This window comes from Spinacia oleracea, chromosome 1, assembly GCF_020520425.1.
Source record: "Spinacia oleracea cultivar Varoflay chromosome 1, BTI_SOV_V1, whole genome shotgun sequence".
In the NCBI taxonomy this organism is placed as follows: domain Eukaryota; kingdom Viridiplantae; phylum Streptophyta; class Magnoliopsida; order Caryophyllales; family Amaranthaceae; genus Spinacia; species Spinacia oleracea.
Genome location: NC_079487.1, coordinates 64,568,315 through 64,578,357, shown reverse-complemented (window position 1 = coordinate 64,578,357; position 10,043 = coordinate 64,568,315). Strand labels below are relative to the sequence as shown.

Sequence of the window (10,043 nt, the reverse complement as noted above, 5' to 3'; positions counted from 1 at the left end):
AAAAACAATCATAAAAGACACATGTGTTTGTGAGGAAATTTAAATTTTCTTCCCTATTATCGTATTATTAAGTTCTTGCAAAATAACATAATAACCCCTCACCAATGTATTTTTCCCTCTCATTTTCTAACTAGGCTTAAACCCCTTTATAAGCTAAACTAGAAACCTACATCTACTAGAATTATATTTGTTCCCCCAAGTCTAAATAATTCTTGAGAATATTACACTACAAGAAATTGTACTATTAACGACGGGAAATCCCGTCGCGAAAGGCCAATAATCGTAGGCCGTCATTAATAGAAAATTTTGTCGTTAACCCGTCGTAAAAGACATTTGCGACGGTTATTCCCGTCATTTTTGGGTTGTTAGCCCCGTCGCAAAAGGCTTTTGCAACATGATTTTTGACCCGTCGTAATTAGGTTGTCGTTAAAAATACAAATTATTGTAGTGTTACGTACCAAAATATATATAGTTTCCTAGTTACAATTCTAATTAAACTAGGAGACAAGATATTAAAGTCCAACATGAATAAGATTCTCATAATTCTTTTCAAGTCCACCGTGATTCCTAGCATCATTGTTTGATGTGGTTTGTACCAAAAGCTTATATTTGACTCCAAGTCTGTTTCATATTTTTGTCGATTTAACTAAGTTGTGTTATATTTCTAACAAACCTTCCCTTAAACTCAAGTTAGTATCTTCACGTACCTCCTTCACGTACCAACGAAAACTTTCGGAGTTTGCATTCCCTTGAGCCATAATTTCTCTCTGAATACCTCCTTCAGGTAAGAAAAGATTTTGTTTGTTACGTCGTCCCGTCAAGATCACACTGCTCCAAACGACCACCCTCAATATGAATAGCATAATCCAAGCCATCCAAACGACCCAAAGATATGAGATTGCGATCAAGTCTTAAACATACCCTACCTCTCGTAATTTTAGAATCTTCCCATCACGTGTCTTGATCTCAACCTCACGTATACCCCAACCTTAGCCTCTTTCCCATTGGGTAAGGTAACACACAACTCATCACTTTTTTTTAAAAGAAGTAAACCACTCCTTCGTACAACAAATATGTTGTGAGCATCCTGAATCCAAAATTCAACCCTCTTTAAGATCTTTACTCTCCTCCACCATGAGAGTCATATCCTCATCAATAGCAATAGTAGCTATACCTTTGACCCTGCCATTCCTCAACGCCATCAAGTCTTCCCTGTACATAGGACACTTTAATTGTATATGTCCTATCTCGTCAAAGTACCAACACTTGATGTTAGGGGTTGTAGTGTTTGCCTTCATCTTGCCTTTCCATTTATTGCTACTACCTTACGCTACCAATCCTGCTCCTCCATGGATTAATGACGACCCTCCTTGCTTCACAAACCTCTACGCCTCGAATAACGCCACTACAATGTCGTCTAAAGCAATTGGTGTCTTCCCTACAAGTAAACTAGTTATCATAGAGTTATACCTTTTAGGGAGAAATGTCAACAATAAAATTGCCTTGTCCTGAAGGAAATAATGCCCTTGGTCCAAGTATGCATTCTATGTTAAGTCTAATAAATGCGGTTCAGTATTAATTAACAAGTTAATAATTCAGTGAGATCAAGTGAGCTGAATGCCTAGCTAGAGGCCGCTTTAGTTCAAGTGGAATTAATGATATTAATCCACAGCTTACTCTTGACTGAACCCGTAGGGTCACACAAATAGTACGTAAACGGATCAAGTATTTAATAGCATTAAATACTCCATCTATGAATATTCGGAACCGACGGATCTTGGTTTCAGTGGGAGCTAATATCGTCACAGGCAAGGAATGAATACTCCGGAAACGATGATATTGCCGGAAACGGAAATATGGATCGTATCGGAAATATAAATATTATCCAAGTCGTAGATGTTGCCGGAAACGGAAACATGGTACGTGTCGGAAAATATTATCGGAAATGGAAATATTGCCAGAATCGGAAATATTGCCGGAAACGGAAATATTGTCAGAATCGGAAATATTACCGGAATCGGAAAATAATTCCGGAAACGGAAATATTAAATATTTGTTCGAAACGGAAATTAATTCCGGAATCGGAAATATTAAATATTGTTCGTATCGGAAATGAATTCCGGAATCGGAAAATTTAATCGGAAGCGCATCGTACGAATAAGCATCGGACGAGGCCTGCCGGACGAGGCCCAGCACGAAGCCAGGCCATCGCCCAGCAAGCCAAGCGCGCCGCACAAACAGCCACGCCAGGCCCAGCGCAAGGCCAGGCCCAGCAGGCTGCGCGCAGCGCGCAGCGCGCACAGCGCGCACAGCACGCGCAGCGCGCGCGGGCGCTGAGTGGGTTGCTGCTCGCGCGCACGCATGGGGCCCATCGTGGCTGCCGTGCGTGTGTGTGCAAGTGTTTGTGTTCGTGCACGTTTCCTAAAACATGCAGAGTTCGGTTAATGATTAAATTCCTAAATTCTATTTGATAAATTAATTAAATTAGAGTTCTTGTAGGATTCTAGGTTTGATTAATTTGTATCTGAATAGGATTTCGATTCCCTTTCCATACCGCTATAAATATGAGGCTAGGGCTCACAATTTATAACACAAGTTTCAAAGTATTCAAAGTGAGTTTTTGAGAGAAAAATTCAGTCACACATTTGCCTATAAAGTGCCGAAAATAATAGTACCTTAAGGGCGATTCTAGTTGGTCAATCTTAAGGCGGATCCGGACGTGCTGTGGACTATCTACGGAGGGACGACACTTGGAGTCCTAAAGACTTGTTCTTGCTCGGTTCGGGCGCAGCTAGGGAAGGCACGCAACAAAGAGTATGCATCTAATCTATGCTAAATGATTATGTGTAAATAATATGTTTTCCTGGGTTTATGGTTTTTCCGCATGATTTATGAATTGTCATATGTATCATAACCTAACATGTCCTCCTCCTCGATTTTTACATCTAAACTCGATAACTGGGTGATCAAGCCATTAAACTTATTCTGATGATCTTGTAGTGCACTGTCTTCCTCCATCTTGAGTGAATAAAGGTCCTTTTTCAAGAACAACTTGTTGGCCAATGACTTAGATGCGTACATCTTAATGAATTTGTCAAACAACACTTTTGGATTATTATCCTCACTACACCAAAATAAGCTTTTAATAGCGCTTTTTTCAATTAAAGACAGCGCTTTTAAAGCGCTGTTAATTAGCACCGCTGTTAAAAGAATAATAGCGCTTTTCAAAAGCTCTATTAATATTGCATCATTTAGCAGCATTCAATATATAAGCGCTATTAAATCTCTGGTTATGGCGGGAAATTTTGTGCACCAAACAACTTATTTTTTTTGAAATTTGTGCACCAAACAACTAATTTAATTTCAATTAACTAGTTGTGTTTACCTTAAAAGTGTTGCTATTAGAGGCCGCTTGTAATATTTGACGGACTCTTTTTTAGTTTTAATTTTTTTTATTATTAAATAGATGTAATTAAAAACAACCATTTTAGAACCGGTAATATAAGAGTTGAATATATACATATAAACCGTCTCGATATCTCATAACTTAAAATCATATGCAATATTTTCAACACACTAGAACAAAAACAATAGAAAAAGAAAGACGCATGCATGTCATGGATTGCTTGAGCATCCATTCATGGTACTAACATAAACTAATTTTTTCTGATGGGCATCTTCAGGCACTTGACGCGAAGATACACACTCTGCCTTTGTGGCGATGGAACAAACAGAGGAGCCTGATTCTGTTGCTGATTTGATTCTAAATTTTGCTGATACAACCTAGTGGCTGCCACAGGTTGGCAACTTTTCAACTGCATAGGGACTTTACTAGGTGATAGCTGATGTTGCAAAGAATATACACGCAGTATTGCATCCGTTGTCATCTCTAATCGGGGTTTTTTGAACTTCATGTAAGCAGGAACTGATGCCTGATGTGCTGGTAACATCACTTGTGGAGAAAAACTTGGACCAGGAAGCTGTGATGTACCAAAAGTTCTTGCACTGTTTGATGCAAGTGAATCTATACTGCTACTGCCATTGCCTGACAAATAAAGCACCTCGGATAATGAAGAATTAGCAGAAGCAATCAAAGAGTTTCCATCAATACTTATTCTTGAGCTTTTCCCATGACCAAATTGCACATCTTGTTGTGGAATCTGAGTGACAGAAGGGGAAAAGTTTATTTAAGAGCCCCACATATCAGAGGAGCCTCCATTCTGGGAGAGGTAACTGTCAATCTGTCATCGTATGAGATGGACCTCAGCAACTGCGCAAACTCCTCAGTATCAGACATATGGTTCATAAGTTGGTGTTTTGAACCCATTATCCAATTAGGGATCTAAAATCATTTAAGATGAGACTGCAGGATAAATGCCACTATATTAAAACAGTAAGCCAGAAACATTGCTAAGGGTGCACTATACAATCAGAGAAAAAACATACGAGACGTAAAATCAGTAGAAGCTAAAGAAATCCATGCATGACATGCTTTTAAGTCCCAACTTAAATGGAAAATGGTAAACTAGTATCAATAACATATGACATGATACAATCTCATTACCAGGTTGATTACTCATGCATCAAAAAGTGGCAATCCAAAGAACATGAGAAAAGATGGCTATGTTCGAGTGAAAAAGGAGGGAATCCGAACATGAGAAAAGATGCAGAAAATAGAGTTTAGTACTGGGATACATTGAAATTAGATGATCTTTAAGTACTATAAAACTTAAACAATTCGAACTAAATCCCTGAACATATAATGCCTATAAATCTATAATCCTCAAACGGAAACTGGTAATTTAAGTGTCACTAACAAATTACAGGCATCTTGAAGTGGTTAATAGTATAGGTTGAATTTTACCCGGCGGGCCATCTTCTTCAATTTGTTCATGGCTAAAAGTTGCTTGAGGCGCGATAAAACAGCTGAATCAAGAGGCTTGTCAGTCACTTTTGAGTCGTCAACAATCCACGGATGGCCTGGTAGAAGCAAAGTAGAAAACAAAATATCATTTAGTTTCCCTTAATCATGATAGACCACTAAAAAGTAAATCCTTTTGGTTCTTAGTCTTCTTACCACCAGTTCAGGTAAATGATAGCCATACAGAGAATTGAAAAACAGAATTGAGCATCAACTTCAAAACTTTCTCTGATAAATGATAAACTATGACTAAAAGGTAGTTGAAGTGTTAGGGAAATCTCATTATTACTTGAAAAAGGGGGCCAATGAACTTGTTGGTTTTGAAACTAGTTTGATATTTACTTGAAAAACTCAACACATAATGAAAATATAGCTGCATTTTATTCAAATCTTACTGCAGGGCACACTACACAAAGTAACAAATGCAAAAGATGGCTGGATGACTTGGAAAAGAATGGTTTAATACATACTTGACTTTAATCTATCATTGAGATCCATAACACTTGCTTCTGATATTAGCAAGAGTTGGGCTTCATTGAAAAAATTTAATGAACTCGCGACATCCCTGCACGTGCCTGCACTTTCCTGTTTTTTTTAAAAAAAACAATTTGAAGCTGAGGCTCTTCAGAGAATACATGGACGTGCAATAGCATTACTAAACCAGATGTTGACTTCCTGGTTATAACACTGCACTTCATATCTGGAAATTGTGATTTCACCTCTTAGTATATTATGTAGTCATACAATCAGACAATTAAAAGCAAATCTGTCAATCAGAGAAAAGAATAACAACATTGCAATTTATTTAACAAAGCTCCTCCAGCATTTCAAAATGAGTTTAGGAAAGAAAGCACATAGGGGAAATGAAACAAAATATACCTAAGTGTTTGTGTTACAAGGTTTTTTCTATGATTAGATTGAGGGAATATACACTTCCGTATTTATTTAGAATGCTAAGTTATCCTAAGAAAGAATTAAGGCCAAGAAGAAGAGATGTCTTACTAAGCATTTGATAGGCCGTGAGCCTCGCTTTGGGATCTCTTTCAAGCATCTTACTAATCAGATATTTTGCTCCCTCGGAGATGCTTGGCCATGGCCGTGTCTCAAAATCAAGCTTTCCTTTCAATATTTTCCTGAATATTCCTGCATCAGTTTCTACAAAAACAACAAAAAACCAAGAACAAGTTTTAGGTGAGACAATCTCACACTGTCACGCTAATTTATTGTGACACATAAAGAAGTTTCCCTTGAAAAGCTAAAAGTCACCCTGGTTTTACATATTATTGAGGACTGTCTCATAGAAGATGTCGTGCTAGCATAACTCAACAAAGACAGAGGAAAACTTGCAGATGCTGCAATTTTCCGATGTCTTAAGCTTAAGCTAAATCAGCAATTTATCTATGAAAACTTTGATGCATGCCTTGAATTAAATACCTTCATTTACCTGGAGAAAAAGGTGGATTTCCACTGAGTAAGATGTACAATATAACACTTGCACTCCAAACATCTGCTTATGGACCATAGAGCTTGTTTAATACTTCTGATGCCACATAGTAAGGACTCTCAACCACATCACTGAAAGTATCACCTGCAAAACATGGATGAAAATAGATATTTATTAATCAGAGTAATGTTCAGCAATCCCCAGGAAGTGAAAAAGATTACAGTCTCGGGGTGGAGAAGGTGCCCATGGTGGTATCTAAATAAACATATAGTCATGGTTGTACTTAGGAAGTGGTGGTATATGCTTCATTGTGGTACCTTAGCGGTGTATTTGGATACATATGAAGTATAATTATGGTCGCAACTTGGATCAACAGTACGGTAAAATCATCTTCAGAACAACTAGTTTGGAGCCATTTCTCGGTACCCAAAAAGGTAAACACTGCAATATATTTTTCTCAACAGATCAAGGAATCAAAGAATATACACTTCAAGGGGAAATCACCAGATAATGAACTTAAATTGCTAAACTAAATAGGAAGAAATAAAGACCAAAAGTGGATACTTACGACATCCAAAGAGGGGAAAAATGCACGAATTAATCCATAAAGGTTGTAAAATATATTTCGCCGCATATGAGTGATCCTCACCGCTATACTTGTATCTATGTAGCCAGCAATACCATGAGCCCCAATGTATTTTATTCTTCTCTCTTCCAATATAATTAGTACTCAAAATATTCCAGATACTTCAATACAACACAAGCTACCTATGCAGCACATGAAAACAACAAATCAGTAATCAACTGTGCACAGAAATCAAGTCACGTTAACTGTCAAGAATGAGTTCATTAAACAATAAACATGTTACCGTGTATTATAGTTACAATAAGAATGTCTTATTTAAACATAAACCTCATTTAAATTTAACAAATTGCATACAATAAATAGCAAAACCCCCAATTTAGCTTTCTTGATGATTAGTTTTGCAGGTGCTCTCGATTTTGATTGCTCCAAGCTAAGAATAAATATTTTGAAAACATCAGTTACACTAGGTCCAAGTACAAGTACCAGTCAGAGTGCAAGCAGCAGAAGACATGAGTAGAAAAAATCACATAAAACCAACATTTGTAACCCCTCAATCAAAATTAAACTTCTTAATCAAACAAGAACCAAGTTAAATTAACTTCAAAAGAAGCCAACAAATTAATTTAATAAATTATTTAAACTAATAATGCTGAGGCCTAATTCTATATCAATTGAACATAAACTCAATTAATCGATGCTAAATAATTAGCAAGTGATTACATGTCAATTAGTATAAAAAGGGTTTTAGGGAAAATAAAAAATCAACATTATTACAATAACAAAATCAAGCATAATTTGTACAGAATATGCCAGGATTATTATTCAAAACTAGCCAAATTGACAACATTAGATGAGGATCAATTCCATTAAGCCACAAATATGATCATCAAATAAAAAAAGTGAATCCATAATTAACGATTATAATCCATCATATGATAAAAGTAAAAGCAATGAATGTAAATCAACAGACAAATACCTAAATCCGCAGAACTTGTGAACGAAAAAAAAATACCTCGGGGATTTAGTTTGCAGTTTTCCTTGTTGAGATCTAGTAATTGGGATAGTAAACAATCGTCGAGCAAGGGCGAACTCCGACTTCCTGTTGTATGGGAGCGAGTGAGAGAAAGGGGATAGCAGTTTTCAGGAGGAGATAGTGGGGTGGATGTTTGGGGTTTATCGTAGAGCAAAGGGCGAGAAAGGGGGCTAGCAGTTTTCTAGAGGAGATAGTGAGGTGGAGGCTTGGTTTGTTTTTTTAGAAAAATGGAGCGCATAACAAATAATCACAACGTTTAACTAGAAGCGCTATATTATATTAAGGTGGAAATTAAGATTGCTTCTTTCAACAGCAATATAAAATAAAGTGCTGTTATTTAATATAATTAATAGCGTTTTTTGATAAGCGCTAATAATTAGCTGCTGTTAATTAATATTTTTGTTGTAGTGCCTCTAAGACATTGTACTTGATCTTCAGTGCAAGATCCAATTTGATCGTACTAGTAGCTCGTAGTTACATATCCTCCCACTTGTCCTACCCACCGAATCGGGTTTCTTATCCTCCAAAGTCTTGCGAAGGCTTTGATGTATAAGAATATCCTTAATTGTACTTTTCCACAGCAACGTCTTCCCATTAAAAGGTTCCACTTTGTACTTGTTACCGGAATCATCCATGGCTAAAACCCAGCTCTTGATACCAGTTTGTAATAACCAAACATGTGACACGAATGATTAAAAATAAACATGCAAATACAATTTAGAACAAATAGCAAAAACAAAAATAAAGGACACTGTTGGAAGTATAGGTAGTTTTGCTTCAAAAGAATGAAAATTGTGCTTGTCCCACATTGACAAAAAAACAAGAGTTTTACCCACTTTATATATCCACACTCCACTAATAGGTTTGTTAGAAGACTTGAGAGGAGGCTCTAGGCCACCGCACACGCGCGCACGCGCGCGGGCCGGGCCGGGCTCGGGCGAGGGCGAGTGGCGCGGCGCGTTCGCGGGTGTGGGTGGGGCCCTTTTTGCCGCCGATCAGTCCTGTGTAACGGCTAGTTTGTTATATTTTGGTAACCGAATATTTTCCATAACGGTTACAGATTTTATTCCGGAAATTGAGTCATTGATTGATTCTAATTGATTACCGAATTTATTTCCTTCCCGAAATAATTCTTCCGCCTTTCCGTTATTTATTGTGCCTTCCTCCTTCACAAAGAACACACAGAAAAAAATTGCTCTCCGAAATTTTTCTCTCAAAACACAAATTCCCTGGTTCGTTTTTGGGCAACGTTCAATCTCGTTTTCAATCTATCTTTTTGTACTACACCTACGAGATAGATGTCGTGTAACCCTGGAGGTTGATTGTCAAGAGGCCGTGTGTATGTAACGGGGCAAATTAAACTTTAGGGCAGTGTTTATACACGCCACGACTTCGTTAAAGATAAGTTTATTCGTTCATTACTAGTCATTGTTCCTACAATCTAAAGTTGAATTTTTTCTTCCGTTTTTTATTTTTACAATGGCTGGTAATATCCCTACTGCTATCCCTTTTACGTCTGTCATGCTTCCCTACCCTTTTATCCCTGATATGTCTAAGTTAGATCCTTTCGATGGGAAGAATTATAAGATGTGTCTGACAAAATGGAGTTTTTCTTGGGTCAAATTGGGGTAGATCATTGTCTTACTGCTCTTGCTGCCCCTGCTAATTCCACTAGGGATTTTGAGAACGATAACAAAACTTGTCGTGGGATGTTGTTGCATTACATGACCGCTTCTCTTTATATGATTTATAGTAAGTCTAAGAATGCTATGGAAATTTGGGATGCTCTGAAAACTAAGTTGTTGGAGTTTTACTCCTTTCGGTCTATCTTGAAAAACTCCAAATTATGTTGCTTCAAAAGAATTAAAGTTCCCGTAAATGCAATGTGGTTTTTCCTTTTATGAATCATCAATTTTGGAGCGTAATTATTGAATTGATTGTGTAAAGTCAACTAATTGATTTGTTGGCCATTATTGCCTTAATTATTTCCTCCATTTATGGCCTAATTGATGACCAATTAATAGCCTTCTGTATATGTTGATCCTTTTGGGATACTTAA

General features: G+C 37.2%; 1 pseudogene; it reads right to left on the bottom strand.

Moving 5' to 3' along the window:
* Positions 1 to 3,656: 3,656 nt before the first annotated feature.
* On the bottom strand, positions 3,657 to 8,619 carry LOC130465405 (calcium-dependent protein kinase 27-like; annotated as a pseudogene).
* Between the last annotated feature and the right edge of the window lie 1,424 nt (positions 8,620 to 10,043).